The following is a 19022-nucleotide window of genomic DNA, read 5'->3' as shown; positions in this document are numbered from 1 at the left end:
TCTTTATTGGAGTATAATTGCTTTACAATGTAGTGTTAGTTTCTGCTGTACAACAAAGTGCATCAGCTATACGTATACATATATCTCCATATCCCCTCCCTCTTGCGTCTCCCTCCCTATCCCACCCCTCTAGGTGGTCACAAAGCACCTAGCTGATCTCCCTGTGCTATGCGGCTGCTTCCCACTAGCTATCTATTTTACGTTTGGTAGTGTATATATGTCCATGCCACTCTCTCACTTTGTCACCGCTTTCCCTTCACCCACTGTGTCCTTAAGTCTGTTCTCTACGTCTGCGTCTTTATTCCTGCCCTGCCACTAGGTTCATCAGTACTGTTTTTTTAGATTCCATATACCACATTTTATTTTTATTATTTTATTTTAATTGAGGGGTAGTTGATTTACAGTATTATGTAAGCTTTAGTTGTACAACATAGTGCTCAGAATTTTTAAAGGTTATACTGTTTATAGTTATTATAAAATAGTGGCTATGTTCCCTGTGCTGTACAATATATCCTTGTAACTTATTTAGTTTATACATAGTAGTTTGTATCTCTTAATCCCCTACTCTTATCTTGCCCCTTCCCCCTTCCCTCTCCCCACTGGTAACCACCACTTTTTTCTCTATATCTGTGAGTCTGTTTCTTTTTTGTGTATTCACTGGTTTGTTGAATTTTTTAGGTTCCACATATAAGTGATATCATACAGTATTTGTCCTTCTCTGACTTACTTCACTAAGCATATCCAAGTCCATCCACGTTTTTGAAAATGGCAAAATTTCCTTCGTTTTTATGGCTGAGTAGTATTCCAGTGTGTGTGTGTGTGTGTGTGTGTGTGTGTGTGTGTGTGTGTGATATATCCAGGAGTGGAATTGCTCGGTCTTAATGTAGTTCTGTTTTTAGTTTTTTGAGAAACCTCCATACAGTGGCTGCACCAATTTACATTCCCACCAACAGTGCACAAGGGTTTCCTTTGCTCCACACCCTCATTATCACATTTGTTATTTCATTTGTTATTTGTGTTCTTTTTGATGATAGCCATTCTGACAGGTGTGAGGTCATATCTCATTGCGTTTTTTTTTTATTTTTTTTTGCGGTACGCGGGCCTCTCACTGTTGTGGCCTCTCCCGCTGCGGAGCACAGGCTCCGGATGCGCAGGCTCAGCGGCCATGGCTCACGGGCCCAGCCGCTCCGCGGCATGTGGGATCCTCCCGGACCGGGGCACGAACCCGTGTCCCCTGCATCGGCAGGCAGATTCTCAACCCCTGCGCCACCAGGGAAGCCCTCATTGCGGTTTTGATATTTATTTCTCTGATGCTTAAGGATGTTGAGCATCTTTTCACATGCCTGTCAGCCATCTGTATATCTTCTTTGGAAAAATATCTATTCAGCTCTTCTGTATGTTTTAAAATCAGGTTGTTTGTTATTTTGTAAGTCCCACCTTTTAAACATTAGCCCAGGCCACTTAGATGCCACCTGACTCAAGACTCTGCTCTCTGGAATCATCATTTCTTCCAGGGGTGGGTGATATCATTGTGCTCATCACCCTTACCTTCAGTAGCATCAACAGCAGGACTGCTGTTCAGCTGGTGTACATATGTGTGGCCACACTGGTTGTTAAAATACTGAAATACCATCACACACGTTGGTTAATAGCTGCTATCCTGAGTCCGCGTCCACCCCGCCACCCAAGCCACTCCTGTAGGATTTCTAGGACCTCCCTACAATCAGCAACTAAAGGGTTAACACCTGATCCAGCAGGCGGTCTCCAGGGCCCTGCTCATCCCCAAGACTCTGGCTGGTTTATATTCTAGTAGGGAGACAGACAGGCAGACAGCCTCACCTCCCCACACACCCTCACACATGGTCGCTGAGAAATCTATTTTGATTGATAGGTGTCCATGCCACAATAGTTATTAAACATCATGAATATCAAAACATCCTAAAACAAAACGTGGGCCCTTTTCTGTAGTTAGAGGACAAAAGGAATTTCGTTGTATGCAGAGCTATGTGCTGCCTTCTTTAGAGACACTATAATAATAGATGGTGCATGACAAGCTTGCTTGTCAGGGCGGAACACACACACACACACACACACTTAAAGAAGCAGTGCATCACCATGTTGACGCTGATGTAGAACACAGGTGCTGAGGGGTCGGAGAGGCAGGACACAGCCAGACCGCTCTGAACAATTTCCTTTGTGTGATCCTGTGGTGCCTGCCACGGTGGCTGCGTAGGATTTTTAGTAAATATTTAAAAATGTAATTGATTGGAGAAATATCAAGTAAGTGAATTTTTAAGGCAGGGCAGGTTGGTGGGGAGAGAAGAGAGGCGAATGCTGTGGATGGGGAGAAGGGCCTGGGCCGGGGGTGCAGCTGTGGGCCATCACAGTGGTGAGGTTGGCTGGGAGGTGGGTTGTTTGTGGGAGTCATGGGCAGTGGGCCCGAGGGATGCAGAGGGGGCTGGCAGGACCCTGAAGACTGGACACTGGGTTTTGGATTTAATATGAATATCAGTAAAAATTCCATGGTGAGGAAATAACCAGCCACCCCTTAAGTTAGAGGGCGGGCTCCTTGCCCCAGAACAGTTAAAACTCACCTTTTTGGAGGAGCAAGGATGCAGAAGGAGGGGCCCTCGCCTCAGCCACATGTATCCACATCCTGCAGAAAGCTTTGCCCTCTTTTCTTTGGCTGCATGTACCTTTCTGAACTCCTCTGCACAGAGATGTCGCAGCAGATGTCCGCAGCTCACCAGCGCCCACATTAGCCCTGGTTCGAATGCTGGGTCTCGCTGCAGGGCCGCGCTGGAAGATAAGGGAAAGCATCTTCTATTAGTCACACCACCAGCGGTGCAAACGCTGTCATGAACATTCAAATGGCTTCATTATCCTCTTAACATCCTGGGTGAATCTGAGGCTTATAGCTAAGATACAATGCTTTTTTTCTCCCTGTGATGAAAATGCTGACAGTAGACTTTTTATACCCCAAATAACTGAGTGTCTTGACAAAGATGCTGAGACCTACTTGAGACCATCAGCAGTATTACTTGGAGCGCTGGCTGGTTCCGTAGCGGAAGGAGCCTCTGCAGGGGCTGTCCTCAGAGGTCTGAGAGCCAGTGTTCACTCAGTCACATTCTGCCGGCCTGCAAGAGGGAAGAAGGATCTCTTAGGTTACTCAGATTCCTCTAGATTCTCATTGTGTTTCCATGACTGTTTTAGAACAGCTTTTCACATAGGCAGATGCCTATGTTTGGCCAAAGACTGGACTTAGGCTGCTTCCTGAACTTGGGAATAATACCCAAATCACTCATTTTAATGATTATCAAAGAAGTGTGCTTGCTTTTGCGTGCTCCACCATCATGGAAGTTGTAAGTACCAAGAACTAGATGGTAATGAGATTAAAATGCTCATGCGTGCTTCCCAGCAGGGAGCTAGGCTTAGATAACACTTTGTTGTTTTTATGGTTAAACTCTCTCATAAAATCTGCCTTTAAGCTAACATGTGATTATCCCCCAATGTAGTTTAAACTGAACTTGAATTGTGGATTTCCTTTTTTTCTCTTTTCTCTTTGAGATATTTGTCAATATCTCTGACATAGCTTCTCCCATGAAAATGAACACTAAATGACGTGTCAAAGAAATCACGTGTAAATCAGTCTGTACCCTAAGTGGAAATAAGTTGTTAGGATGTGAATAAATTTAATCTTCTATTCTCTCTCTCTTTTTTTTTTTTCATTGAAGAAGACTTTGTGGAGATTTAGTATCTCTGGAAAAACTTTAGTTACTGTGGAGAAGATACTTGAATTTAGGGCAAAGGAAGCGATTTTGCTTTAGCTTAGTAAGCTAGGAGGGCAAGAGGAACAGTGAAGGAAGAAGCAAGGAGGCAACTATAACACAGATGGAGCAGAATGAATTTCAATGGCCAAACGGAAGTCCTGTCATAACAATGACGTGTCAGCTTCCTGCTTTGTGGACATAGGTTAACACACTTTAATTTAGATACTGAATCCACAGAACTGATCTGGGAAGCATCACTTTGTTTTGGGGTTTATACAGCACAGGTTAGAATAACAGTAACATTTGATCTGACAGCAACCTTAACTAGTATATCTATAGATTGATATACTGAGAAACTGAAGAAATCCTATTTTCCCAACTAATAGAAGGCCCTGTGACTATATGTGTTGAATATTAACCTCCAAATGTCTAGCACTTTTTAAAAATTGAGAAATATTTCAAATATTTAAATCTACAGGAAATGAAATTGTATGATCCATGTAGCTTTCATCCGTATTTGGCATTGCCATATTTGCTTCAGATGCACTTTTAATGTAATAAAACATTATTGTTGAAGGCTTCCCCTTCCACTGCCCTCTCTTCTTCCCTAGAGATAATGGAAATTAGCCTCATCTGTGCTTTCATGGGTAACTACATAGCTTTGTATGTAGGAGTATCATATAGTAGCAATGTTTAATGCTGTATGTTTTGTGTATTTTAAAGTCATTCATAATGGTAGCATACTCTACATACCCTTTGAGAACTTGCTGTTTCACTCGATGAAAGCTTCAGGATTTATCTGCTGATTTAGTTTCTTTATTTTAACTGTATAACTGAATGACTATACCATAGTTCACTTAGCCATTCTTCTTTTGATGGACATGAGGTTGTTTCACTCTTACAAAAGATGCTGTCGTAAACACCCTTGTGCATTAATACTTCACACATATCTTGCTCGTGTAACATGCAGGCTCACAGGGTACGCACGACTTCGGCGTCACCAGATACTGCCAGACTGTTCTCCAAAATGGTTTGTCTGCAATCTCACCCTCACTCTATGTTTTCTTACTCTAAAATTTTGCCTGTTAGATGGGAGTGAAGGGTGTTTCATTGTTTTAATTTGCATTTCCCTGATTACTAGTGAGATTGCTATCTTTTCATAGTTTTATTAGCCGTGGGATTTTTCTCTTCTAAAAATAGTCTGTTCATAGCCTTTCCTCATTTTTCTCATTGTACTACTTGTCTTTTTCATATCCATTGGTACAATTGAATTTTAGGAGGTTTGAATGTACATCTTTGTTGGTTATTGTGTTCAGGGTCCCCTGTGACCAGGAGCTCAAAGGACTCAGAACAAAGTCTTATAGCAAAGATTTATTACAGCCAAAGGTTACAAAGAAAAATTAGCAAAGGGAAAAGGAGCATGGGGTGAAGTTCAGAGGAAGCCAGGCACAAGCTTTGAGGACTTCCATTCCTGTGGAGTCACATGGGATGTGCTTAATTCCTCCAGCACCAAATTGTGACAATAAGTGTGAAGTGTGAAGACTCCCAGAGGGAAAGCAGATGTTCAGCATAAACCACAATGCTTGAACAAACAGGTTAGGCACAGTGAGCCACTCTTAATAGTTCTGGGAATGATGGAACCCTCCTGAAATCCAGGTTCCCAGATGCCAGCCAAGGGCCAACCTTGCAAGGAGTCCTTTTGAAGGACAGTAGTCTCAGGTCTGCTACGTTAATTATAATTTCAAATATCTTCCCCTAATCTGTGTTTATATTGTCTTTTGTCATATAGTACTAATATCTATTTTTTCTTCAATGGTTTGTAATTTTAATGTTGTACCTAAAAATATCCTTGCTTAACTTATTCATAAAGGTAGATCCTTATATATTTCTCTAATAGATTTTACATATTTATGAGATATGTAGCAAACCGGCTGAACTCTTTTATTAAGCCTAATACTTTGTGCAATCTCTTGAATTTTCTGTGTAGATAATCATATTATCTGCACTGATGACCATTTGTCTCCTTCTTTTCGTTTTTCCTCTTGTTGATTTTTCTTGTCATACTCTTCTAGCCAGTTTCTCTAGTACCATGTTGAATGGGAGTAGGGATAGTAGGCATCCTTGTTCTAAAGCTTTTAAGGAAATACATCTAGCATTCAACCATTAAATGTGATGTTTGCTGTGTGATGTGGGTAGATACCCTTTACCAAGGTAAGGAAACTTTTGTCCCAGTTTGCTAATATTTTTAAAATTTTGTGAATGGGAATTGAATTTTATAAAGTGGGCTTCTACATCTGTTGAGGTGATTATACTTTTTATCCTTATTATTTAATGGGGGAGAAACTTTAAGATATTTTCTAATGTTAAGCTATTCTTACAGTATTTGCACTAAAGGTGCTTTGGTTATCATCATTATTTTTTAAAATATATTGCTGGGTTTGACTTGCTAAAATTTGTTTAGGAGTTTCCCATCTGTGTACATGAGTAAACGTGGCCTATAATTTTCTTTTCTTGTACTGTTCTTACCTGGTTTGGTTTCAAAGTTATAGTAGCTTTGGTGAATGAGTTGGGGAATGTTTCCTTGTTTTCTATGATCTGGAAGAGTTTGCATAAGATTGGATTGATAAAATTTGGTAGAATTTGCCTATAAAACTATTTTGACATGGGGATTGTTGTTGTGTCAGTTTTTAACCACTCATTTAATTTTTAAAAATGATTATAGGACTGTTCAGTTTTCCTACTTATTCTTTAATTGTACACAGATTTAGAAAATTTTTTTGATTATACTGTGTATGGAATTTTAAGTCCTACTTTTTTCCTTTAATATTATGGACATTTCCTATGTCATTAAAATTCATCAAGAAGGTGGCTTTTAAAGCATTTACTTTAGCAATGTTTTTTTTTATGAATAACTTTATTTCTAGAATTTCATAAGATTATATACATAACATACATAAGGTAGCATAGCTAGTAGTGCTAGGCACATAGTGGACACAATCATTTCTGCTAGACATTGCACCCAGAACTAACCAGGTATTGGAACTTTCCAGAGCAAAATGCTGGAATTTCCTCATGCTTTACAGAGTGAGGGTAAAGGTAATTCTACGAAAATTAACAAAGGGGCGGGGGGGGGGGTTTCCTTTTTGCAAAAGGAAAAATAACACATTCTTTTTGAATGATGACTTATCTTTGAAACATATCCTGCCCGAACTGATGAGCTCAGATTCCTAGGCATGGGCAATTTCTGTTGAAAGACATTTATAGAGATTTCCGAAAGTACATATATAAAGGTGGCAGATTCTTAGTTCTAGGGGAAGAGTAACCTGGGGAGGGAAATTTTTCCCCTTTTATTGATTGCAGTTGATATGGCATAGCACGTAACTTTTCATGGAGCTGTTCTTGATGCCACACATGGGGCCAGCACCTTTGCTGCAAGTGCATTCTCAGAGAAGCTGCACATGGAAGCTACAAAGACAGCTGCCCTTTGCTGGGTGTATGCAATGCCCAGGTCAAGTTTGGAACCGTTGGACCCTTTCAGTGCTTGGCTTAGGACATAGCAATTATATTTCTTAACAAAACACTCTTGCCATTTTGAAAGGTCTAAAAGCTTTTCTTCCATACCTTCCCCCACACCCATCAAAATTAGTTACGTGTTCAGAGTCACTGCAGCCAGTGTCCTTCGGAGAAGTCTCTGAAAACTCATGTCGAGTTTCCCGATTGGAGCTGTGTGTAACCCCTTTAGATTGAAACATGGTCAGGCTTGTGAGTTCTCCTTTTAAAGAGCCCTCACTGATACATACTCTTTCTCAAAAGTGCTTTCTATGGCCATGTTTTGTGTATGTTTTCTGCTCGATGCACTTATTTACAACCCACTGCCCACAGGTGACCTGAGCCGGTGGCTTTGTGCTGTACCAGGAGCACAGAAGACGGTGCTGCCACACTTATGTATGCAGAATGATCTGCATATGTAAAAATCTAACCTTTTAATTAAAAAAAAATTTTAAGGTATGGGCACATGGAAAAATTCCTTTTTTCTTTTTAACAAGATGTTACCTCTAATGTTTTCTTCTCTCTCTCTCTCTTTTTCCTCCAGAGTAGAAGTTTCTAAATTGTTAGACATGGTGCTTCTTTGGTTTCACATAACCCATTTCTTTATGGTACTCAAAGTTAGCGAATGGTTGAAATATTTCTTTGTGAAGTAGAAATGGGGAAGCATAAAGGATTAAATGAGTCACTTAAAGTCATCCTGTTTTTCTTTTTGTGTCTTTTTTGGTTTTATTTTGCTTTTTTTTTTTTTCTTTTCTCGATCTCCTGTTGCTTAAACCCTTTCCTTCTCCCCCTCCTTGTGTGCTGCAAAGGCCATTGAACCTGGGTGAGCCCCTTCCCAGTTGTATGACCTTGAACAAGCTGTTTGACCTCTCAAAGTCTCAGCTTTCTCATCTATAAAATCTAAGATCCCATCTCTTCTAATGGCCAGTGAATGTTTGAAAAAATTTGAGCCCTTAGGTCACCAATGCTACAGGCCGGGAATATTACCAACATTTGGGGATTTGACATGAAATCCTGATTTGCCTTACCTGGGTCCACACACGTACCGCGTGACATCTGTTAACTGCAAATATGAAACTGACCTACATGTTTTCATGACACTTCGAGGCAGGTGTCAGCATTAAATCGGGAAGGCACTGTCACCTTCACCCTGTCCAACGGTCTCATTGTCCCGGTGAGGAAGCTGAGGCCCAGGCCATCCCTGGAGGGGAGCGGCAGTCGCTCCCCACCAGCGCTTCTCAGCCTCCCCCATCTTAGGAGTGTTTGGTGACTTTGCTTGTCTACAGGTCACGTGTGGATTCACGGGTTAGGTCGCCCACATCCGGCCAGTACGTGGTGAGTCTCAAATACTATCTCCACTCACCTCTCAGCTAGTGGGAAGAGACTGATGAACTTTCTTTTCTTTGCCCTGAAACTCTTGTCCTAGTCGAGTGAAAGGCCTTGCCACACAGTGGCCTGGCCCAGGGCTGGAAGCGTAGCCATGGCGGGGTCTCAGGTGACACAGGACCCAAGTCCGGGTTTGTTATCAAGGCCGTTGGTCAGCGGGTTGTCCTACTTCACACACTCTCTGGAGGTGAGTTGGAAGCTGCCCAGGCCTGGGGCCCTGGGGCCCTGGGGCCCTTGGTAGGGCTGCTGTTTTGTGCTGTGCTGTTTTCCTTGTCATTTCCTCACCACTGTCATCACCCCATCTTCTCAGAGGCTGCCGTCCTAGGAGGCAGGACCAACGCATAAAGATAAAAACCACACTAGGCCACATGGGCCAAGTGAAACGCAAACTCCGGGGGCCCAAGTGCACGGGGAGGAGGCTCGGGGACCCCTGGGAACGAAGGGGGCCTCACTCCCGACCTGCTTTGCTCGCCACGCTTCCTTTGCTCCCCGCCGTGGGCGAACGGTGCTGTTGGGCTTGGAGTGCGATCAAAGCTCATACCTCGCTAACCTGCAGACGTGAGCAGGTAAGCAATTGGGAGCCGTAAAGTAGAGACAGACTAAAATGAAAGTTTGTCTCACCGTGATTAGCAGCTGGACCCTTTCCAAATTCCACCTGCTCTGTGTGGAGCTGCGAGCTCTCATTCCAAGTGTCTTCTCACGGGGTCTGACCCGGGGCCTTGGGTAACAATACACTTGTGTTTGCCAAGGATAACAGTGGCAGAGCTGTTGTCCAGGAGCGAGGCATCGGGGGGCAGCGTGAGATCAGAGCCGTGGGGGCCGAGGGCGGGGGTGAGGACAGCGGCTGAGGCAGGGGCCTCCCCGGCGGTTGCTGACTCACCATGTGTCTGGGAGGTTCCCCAGCCCCCTCTGCTCCGCTCTCCCCGTGTGTGAGCCCACTTTAGCGCTTGGCATGTTGACACGCCCGCTGGCATAGAAGGTAAAAGCGAGGCTGCGTTGCCATCACAGATGCCCCTCATTTTATGCCACAGATTTGTGTCAGTCAGACTTTGGCAACAGTCCTCCAGTTGCCAAACCGAAGCCCTCCCCTCTGCGGGGGGTAGAGGGCAGGTATCGGGTGATAGAAATAATAACGGTTCAGGAGGTATTAGACTTTAAGCTCTGCCACTGGCCAGGGGAATCTGGGGACATCACGCCTCTGTGCTGGGCCTCGCCCTGCTTACCACTAAAAGAAGAGCTGTTGTTGGATTGGATGATTTCTTAAGATCTTTCCCAGCTTAGGTCTGTTCATGTGTCCAACTTGGAGCATAGCCCTGATCGCGGCTACCCAGTGATGGGACTCGAGGCATCGAAAAGACCACACAGGCCCTCCCCTGTCTTCTCTCCCTGGCCCCGCTGGGCTCCACTGCGTCTCTCCCTGTTGGGCAAGGACTGGGGCCCAGCCACGGGAATGCATAGGTGTTGCTGGGCAGGGGGCATGAGGGTCCGCTCCCATGAACTTAAATACCCTCATCAGATTAGGTTTCTGAATTCTGGAGAATAAGGCCTAGGAAGTAAGCTCATGGAGACTACAAAATGGGGTAGAAATGCCCTGGGCTTTGGTTGTACCTGGCCACTAAATGCAAACGTCACTTCCTGGGAACCTGGAAACAAGCCTCTCATAATGTGAAGAAGCCTTTTGTGATATTGCTAATAACTGAAAAAAGTTCCTTTTTAGGATGAATCTTCTCTGCTGAGTTTATCGAAGTGCAGTACAGCTGGGGTACAACATGGCAGGATAGGATGCTGTTTGTTTGCTCTCTGAGGGGTTTGCTTTTTCAGGGGGGCTGGGGCTAGGGAGGCAGGAAGGTGGGATAAAGCACTGATGGAGTTGGACTCTCCTGGTGGGCTATTTGCTTGCTCCTTGCTGAGTTTCCCATGGAGTCCAGGAGAAGCTCGGCCTCCAGAATCGTTTGATGCTCTGTAAGTGTGCAGCACCCTTGGTCCTTTCTGTCACTGAAGAAATGCCATTCAGGTCTGTGCAGTGAAGCGATGTGGATGTGGGTAGGGGCCACCAGGTGCTTGGAAGTTACCTCAGCTTTTCTCCCAACTTCCTGTGTAACCCAAGGCAGTCACTTAACTTCACTGGGGTTTGGGTACCTAGAAGAAAGGAAATGAGAATGTTTGACTCTCCCTAGAGAGCTGGAGAGACTATCGAATAAGAATGCTTTGACGCTTTATAAACTTATTTTTAATATAAGACTTCAGTGAGGCCTATAGGATTAACAGCGCTTGAAACTTGTGTACTGGTTGCCTGTCACACTACCTGGTGGAATGTCCTTCCCTTGAATGGCAGGAAGAGGGAAGCTCTTCTCACCCGTCTGTTACCTCCTGCCAAGTATGAATGTCACGCTGGTATCTGTGCTGCGCCTGGGCGGGATAGGTGCTCACCTCAACAAACACAGACGCAGGCTCCTGACAAGGGGTGTACATCACTCAGTCAATGGACTTCAGATGCAGCACTTTTGCTGTTAGATTATTGGCTCAACAGCCATCTTGTCTCCTACGTTCCTGTCTTATATTCTCCATGGCACCTAGCCCAGGGCTGTGAACGTCCACAGATGCTTAGTGATGGCTGGTTGACGAACTGTGCAGTCTGAGCAGTTAACCCTTGAATTTCCCGATGGTTCTTAATGTGCAGAATCTGAAATGTGGGAGCTATCATTCATCTCTGGATCTAACATTAAGATCATCTCTCTCCACAGCGGCTTGCCTTATGTTCTTTTGGTCCCTGGTAAGTGTGGCCAACATTTTTCAAATATCCTGTCTGAACTGGGGCATGAAATACTTGAGGTGGAACACAGTGTTACCGCTGCTTCCCATGCTGGCAGACAGCTTGGTTCCATCTGTATGTTTGTTCTTGGAGAGCCCTTCTTTTCCTCCTTGTAACATATACATCTAAATGTGCCGGTCTCAATATTACAAGAAGTAGAGGAGACAGCCGCCTATCAAAGTAAATGACTGAAGAGAAGACCAGGGGCTGCTAAGTTTGATTACTTGTAATTTTGCTTTGTGTACAATGCTATTTCCTTGGTAAGACCTCCTTCTTCACCTCCTTGTTGACTCTTAAGAGACATCTGTCTGTGCTTCACTTCTTAATTTCTTTTCCGGTAGTGTCCAGTGAGAGGATGATTTCCTAGTGGGGCCTCTCAGGAGTCTCACTCTGGAAGTAGAATGGACTTTTTAGAAGGATGGAAGACAGATGTTCATGTCATGTACAAACGCACCTGTCCGCAACTGATATCACAACCAGTGTTTAGGGTTTAGTCAGAAAGAGAACTTCATCCTCATTAGTTCATGTGTATGTGTGTGAAAGCCCTCAGGACCATACCTGGCACAAAATAAAAACAGCAAGTATTCGTTGTTCTTGTTATTATCATCTTTTACTTCTGGTTAGGGTTCCATGTCAAGCAGCAAACAGGAGAGTCATGACAAGGGAACTTCAAAAGCCTCCCTCTGACTAAGCAGCCCCTGCTCTTGTAGCCCCGGTACAGGAGGAGAATCATGACGGCAGGCGGGGAGCCCTCCTTAGTAGCGATGAGTGGATGCGCTACTTCTTCTGACCCGTTCATTCTCCTGACCCCTTGTGCCTCTTCATCCACGAGTTCACATCTGCAGTTGCTGCGATCTGGAGAGATGGTAGAGGGGCTTGCATCTGAAGTTATGCCTCTGTCGCACGCGCTGTATCAAGCTCTAGGTTGGGTTCTGGTGTTTTAATGCTCCCTCCATACTCTCCAGGCACAACAGTGGCATGTGTGATGAATTGACATGCTCTAGTGAGCAGTTCTCAGAGTCTGAATCGAGCCCTTTGTAGAGAGATCTGCAGATACATCTCACAAGCGCTGACTGAGTACTTAGTATGTGCGGGGCACTGGGACAGGCACTGGGGACAGAAAGCTGAGGGGCAGACTCTGTTGTTGCAGATTTCATCTGCATCCTGCCCTCAGGAGCTCGGGCTGATTGGTCCAGGAGCCAGCAGACTTCCCAGACCCGTTGGGAGATGTGTGACTTGTAAGATCCATTTCCTTAAAAAGCATAATTATTGTGGAGGACTCTCTTCCTAGAGTCGAGCATCAGTCGTTTAATGTCTGGGTGATACCAAAAAATTCATTTGGAAAAAAGAGAAGCACAATTAGTTAACAGATGTCACAACGCTAGACAACTGGTTTGGCCGACTTCAATGAGCTGACTAGTTCTTTTGTCATCTTGCGGCCACAGTCTGTGTGCGTCTGCCCAGCTTGCTTATGCTGAGGCTTTTCCCTCAGGATCATCGTCAGTTTTTTCCAGTATTTAGATGATTAGATTCACAGATGGCAGCTTCTAAGTTATGATGCCACTAATTAAAGAATTGTTAAGGCAGATTTATTTCTCTAAATACAAACACATGCAAAACTGAGATTTTGGCCAAAACTTTGCTAGACACAATAGTGCATTGTTTCTCTCTTCAAGATGTATTTCATTATATCCCTGTGTTATAAAACAGCAGTGCCTGGCATTTACATTATCTCCAGAGAGCTCTAAGCTCTTGACCACAGCTTTAAACAGATACTCGGTTCCAGCTTTTTCTTCTCCTTTCTTCCATGGTCACCAACATTCTTAGATGTGTGAATGTAGGTGAAGTGCTGCATTGCATATAGTGTATGCTCACTAATTCCAACTATTGTCTTCGTCAATAATCTGACAAATGGATTAGTGTTAAACGTGCATGCTCCTTGCCCCACATTACTGCATCTCTTTTTTTCTTTGGGGGCAAGTAGAGAAACTGGCGTGCATTGCAAGCTCTTCCCTGTGTCCTGTTAAAGTGTTATTCAAAGAAAATGGAAATTACTGGTCTTGGTCTCATGGCATCTGGTTTTGAATTATTGTTCTTAAAAAAATAAAAGCACTGTCATTATTTTGTATGAAAAATCACCCCTCCAATTTATACATAAATTTATTTAATAAAAGAGTTTATCAAGATAACTGGGTTCAAAAGCAACTTATAAAATTAAATTGTATTTATTTACATCGCCAATAGTTTGCTAATGAAAAGTACCCAGGAGTAAATCTAACAAATGATACATAAAATCTCTATGGAGAAAATAATAAATTTTTTTCAAAAGACATTAAAAATCCTAAAAAATGGAAAGTTAATACCATATTCACGGTAGGATGACTCGATATTGCAAAATGTCAGTTCTCCACAAAATGAGCTAAAGATTCAGTGCAATTCCAGTCAGAATTACAACAGGCTTTTGGGAGAGGAGGATGTGATACATTGATTCTCCTATTTATATGAAAGAATTGAGAGACAAAGGGAGACTCATTATAAAGCTATATACATAGTTAAGGTAGCATGGTATCAGCATAGGGAGAAACAAATAGACCAATGAACAGGATACAGAGCTAGAGGGCTTCCCTGGTGGCGCAGTGGTTGAGAGTCTGCCTGCGGATGCAGGGGACGCGGGTTCGTGCCCCGGTCCAGGAAGATCCCACAGGCCGCGGAGCGGCTGGGCCCGTGAGCCATGACGGCTGAGCCTGCGCGTCCGGAGCCTGTGCTCTGCAACGGGAGAGGCCACAACAGTGAGAGGAAGAATACAGAGCTAGAAACAGACCTGTACACGGGGAAACTTAGCTTAGGATAGACAACATTGTGGAAAAGTGGGAGAAGGAAGGATCATTCAATAAATAGTGCTGAGACAACTTGAAAATAGTACAGGAGGGTAGCAGTGAAATCAGATCGCTACCTTCACCATATACAAAAAAGTAATTCCAAGTGGATTAAAGACTGAAGTGTGAAAAGCAAACTCTAAACAGTTTAGGAAAGAATATTGGAAGGTATTTTATGACCTTGGGAGTAAGGAATGACCTTTTGAAGAAGACATAAAAAGCATAAACCATGAACTTAAAGACTGATAAATTTGACTATATTTGACTAAAAATATCAGTTCATCAAAAGACACTATAGAGAAAGTTAAAAAAAAAACCCTACAGACTTACAGAAATTATTTGCAATATATATAACTGAAAAAAGATTAATACCCAGAATATGTAAATACTACAAATAAATAAGAAAACGATGGATAATTCAAAAGAAAATGGGAAAAGGACTTGAACAGGCATTTTGGAGAATGGAAAAGAGGACTAGCTAATAAACATAGGAAAAGGTACCTAACCATCAGAATTTAGAAACTCCTAATTAAAACCGTAATGCGATACCATTTTAGATCAGCCAGACTGGAAAAAATATGTCTGACGTTATTACGTGTTGGTGAGGGATGTGGGCCAGTAGGGATCTCCTATATCACTAGGAGGGTTGTAACTTGGGTCAGTGGGGATCTCATATGTCACTTAGGAGGGCTGTAACTTGGCACAACAACTTCAGAAAGCAATTTGTTTTTACCCCTATTATCCAAGTAATGGGCTCACAGTCCTAGCATTCCACTCCCTGGCATAGATCCTGATGGGAAGAGAATGAGCTCTGGAGTCAGACAGGCCAGGACTGGGACCCCAGTTGTATCATCTCCTAGTTGTATGACCTTGGGCATGTGACTTTCTGAATTTCTTTATCTGTACGATGAGAGTAACTAGAATGTTAGGTATAATGACTGAAAAGTCCTGGCACAGAGTAAACCTCACTAAATGGCAGCTCTTTTTATTAATATCTAACCGAAGGGCATTCCTGTACTGCCCATGGTGCATAGAGTGTGGGCAGTAAAGGCAGGTTTGATTTGGATTTGCAGGGTCTCCACTGAATGCCTAACTCTTACTCTCTGCATTTAATTCTGCGCAGACCTCCTTGCCCCCTGCCACCTCCACGCCACATGCAAGAGGCAGCCATGGCATCAACCCTTAGCCAGTAGTGTATATATTCAGACCACAAAAGGTTCTTAGGCTGGGAAGATGTTGCTTCTTTATTACCGGATGCCTTTAATGCATCTTGAAAGTGACAACCCCAGCACTGCGAAAAGCAGAGGGCTGGTGTGTGGATGGAGTCGAGGCATGCCCCAGAGACCCTCTCTCAATGCAGCAGTCTCCGAGATAAATTTACTTTTTTCTGAAGTCTCCTTTCTTATATTGGCGTGTGCAAGGAAGCTCCACTGTAGGTACCTGTAAACTCGGGCAGGTGCGATTGCTGTGCTCAGCCGTATAGTATTAGAATCAGCTGAGAACGGATCCTGCCGGTGGCATCTAAGTATCATACAAATAGAAGAAAAATGATAAAGAGGCAATGATTCGAAGTGAGCTTCAAATCCCAAGGACTTGACAAACTCTGAGGTATTCTTCAGTTGAGGCTTTCAGGTAAGAATAAATATTTTGACCACTTAAATGTTTTGGAGTGACAGGTATTTGTGAGTGATAAGAGAGATTTTTAGGGAACTTGAATGAATTCAGGAGACCTGGGACCTAATGCTGGTTGTCTCTCCCTTGGCGGGTGGCTTTCTTCTGTTTATATCCAAGCTTTCTGTTGTACCACAAAGGTTTGAAAGCTCGTCCTCATTGCTGTGAAGATACTTAGAGAGTGACAGTAAAGGCAGAACTTTAGACCACTGAGAGGGAATAAAAGCGTGGCCCTTTGAGTGCCCTTCCTGTCTCACAAGTTGGGCCGTCCATGAAGCCATGTTTCCGGTGCCATGCTGGGACCACTGTCTGCGTTGAGATGTATAAGTCAGCACACAGAAATCAGAGCCCAGGAGGATTAGATCTGACCTCTGCATTGGTCTGGGCCTTCTGCCCAGGTATCTCCTATTCCTCCGGCCCCTGAATTTTAATTTCTCTTTTGTAAACACCGTGTTAAAAATCCACGTGTTTCTGAGCCAACACTAGGATGACCAAGCATCTGGTTTGCCTGGGACTGAGGGCTGTCCTGGACGCAGGACTTCCAGTGCTAAAATCGGGAGAGTTCTGAGCGAACCAGGACTGTTGGTTGCCCAGCCAACACCTGCCTTGCACACCTGGTGCAGGTGAGCCATAGCCATGTGTCCGTGCGTAGTGCAGTGGGTTGAACAGTGGCCTGCCAAAAACGACCTGTCCACTGGAGCCACAGAATGTGACCTTATTTGGAAGAAGGGTCTTTACAGATTTAATTAAGGTAAGAGTCTTGAGATGAGATCATCCTGTATCAGGGTGGGCCCTAAATCCATTCAGTGATGAGCGTCCTTTATAAGAGACAGAAAAGGAAGAGACACAGAGGAGAAGGCCATGTGAAGATGGGGACAGAGAATGGAGCGATGTGTCCAGAAGTCAAGGAACGCCAAGGATTGTCAGCAAACGCCAGCAGCTAGGAGGGAGGCACGGACAGATTCTCCCTCAGAGCCGTCAGAAGGAACCGATACCTTGCTTTCAGATTTCTGGACCCCAGACCTGTGAAAGAATGCACACCTGTTGTTTTAAGCCAGCAAGTTTGTGGTAATTTGTTACGGTAGCCCCAGAAAACTAATACGACGTGGGAAGCGAGTTTGGGACTTTAACTGTGGGAAGCCTGGGAGGGGGATTTCTGATGTCAGCAGCCCAGCCTCCTTGCTCCAAGTGAGGCAGGCTCAGTCTGGGGCTGTTTGGTGGGGGGGCTTCTGTTCAGTAGGGCCCGACTGCACTCCTTGGTGCCCGGAGATCCCAGCGGGTGCCCTAGGGGCTGCGCTGTAGGGGGTGTACCAGCAAAGGCTGAGCCCGTGGGCTCCAGATCCTGGACCTCCTAAGCCAAAGCAGCGCTGTCTTAGGTGAGCTATTTCTGCCCCTTGAGAAAGAAAAGAAAAGAAAAAGAAACCTCGTGAAATCCCTACAGGTTGCATTCTCTCTCTCCTTTCTCTTCATGTGCCATTCTCGGCCCCTTTCCAGGCAATACCCTTTAGGGGCGCAGCAGCTCCTACGGTCCAAGGACTCGATGATTTGGAAATGGAGGGGGGCTTAGAGCAGAATCTCCGGGAGGACGGGAGTCTGCAGAATCCCCCGCGCTTCAGATAAAATCCCAAGGAGCAGCTGCCCTCCCCCCTTTCCCTCTCATGACCAGTATCCTGCAAGTATGCCCATGCAAGGCTGATGTGTCTCTGGTTTACTGATGGCCTCTGGCAAAGCGCGGAGGGTGGGAGGGGGCTGGGGTGAAATCATTAAATACAGCGGGGTGGGGAAAAGTGGGCAGGCAGGAAAATGCTTTTAAAAGGGTTAGGGGGAAAGGGAGGCGGGGTAATAGCGAAAGGAAAAACCGCACTTACATTAGAGAGCTATAATTTTCCCCCAGTACTGCCATAGAAATCGCACTTCAGACTCTCCTCCACGCATAAATTTGAGGACAATTTACCTGTATTGTTCACGCTGTCTCATCAGCATCGTCTTCCGCGTGGATCAGTCAGCAGGACTCATTTAGTACATTATCATCTGCTACCGTTGAGTGTTCATTTCTTTGCACTGATTTTGCTGCCAAAATGTCCTCTTTTCAAGTCATGGACATCATTAAGTATACTTTTTATTTTACATCACTTCTCATTTTCAGAGCTCCTTTATTTCATTACTTTGTATTCAGAATTTCAGGCTTCCATCAATAGCCTCGACATAAAGGCAGGTCCCTGCTTTCTCCGTTTGGCATTAGCAATTCCTTTCCTGAATCAGAAATTTCTTTTTCTCTCCAGAAGTCTGCTGTGGAAAATAGCATACTTAATATGTCTTGATTTATTAGCAGGAAAGATGGAGATAAGAATGGGTGATGAGAGTTCCCTGTAAGAGGACTCCATCTGCTTCTACCCCCAGCCATTCTTCAGTGCCTTCTCGCACTCTGTTCCTTCCTGCCAAGAACAGAGGCTTGTGCGTGGGACCCGTGTACCTGGGCTGTGAGGTCCAGCCCCAACTCTGCCACACGCCTGAGCTCTTAGTTAACTCGTCTTTCCATATTTTCTCCTATAAAATGGAGACTCACCGAATCTTTGGGTAATAGTGTGATTGAGGAACTACCACGTGACCATCATGAGACGCACCCCCAGGCAGGCATGAGGATGAGTCTCAGAACCAGTTGCACACGAAGCCTTCAGTTCAGGCCCTCCTCTGATTCCTTCTCTTTGGAACCTGGCTTCCTCTCAACACGTCCGACGGCCGGTTCATGTGAGGCCTCTCCTGTACTCACGGAGCAGAGGGCCCTCTTGGAGTCACCGGACAAGGGCAGTGGGATGTTACCTCTGATCCCATGAATGGCACTGTGCTGGGAAATAAGAGGTCCCAGGTAGTCTCTGAGCTGTATGTGTTTGAAGAGAACTCACAGGTAGCTGGTCTTCTTAGGTTTTCTCCATTGTCTCAGGCACTTATGCTCATCAG

General features: G+C 44.5%; 1 protein-coding gene across 1 annotated transcript in view; it reads left to right on the top strand.

The window, feature by feature from the left end:
* KIF26B (kinesin family member 26B) overlaps window positions 1-19022 on the top strand; it is a 499134-nt gene that overhangs the window by 91990 nt on the left and 388122 nt on the right. The window lies entirely within an intron of this gene.

This window comes from Aethalodelphis obliquidens, unplaced genomic scaffold (assembly GCF_003676395.1).
Source record: "Aethalodelphis obliquidens isolate GAN/ISIS:26980383/991018 unplaced genomic scaffold, ASM367639v1 scaffold24, whole genome shotgun sequence".
In the NCBI taxonomy this organism is placed as follows: domain Eukaryota; kingdom Metazoa; phylum Chordata; class Mammalia; order Artiodactyla; family Delphinidae; genus Aethalodelphis; species Aethalodelphis obliquidens.
This window is presented reverse-complemented; position numbering and strand designations above follow the sequence as displayed.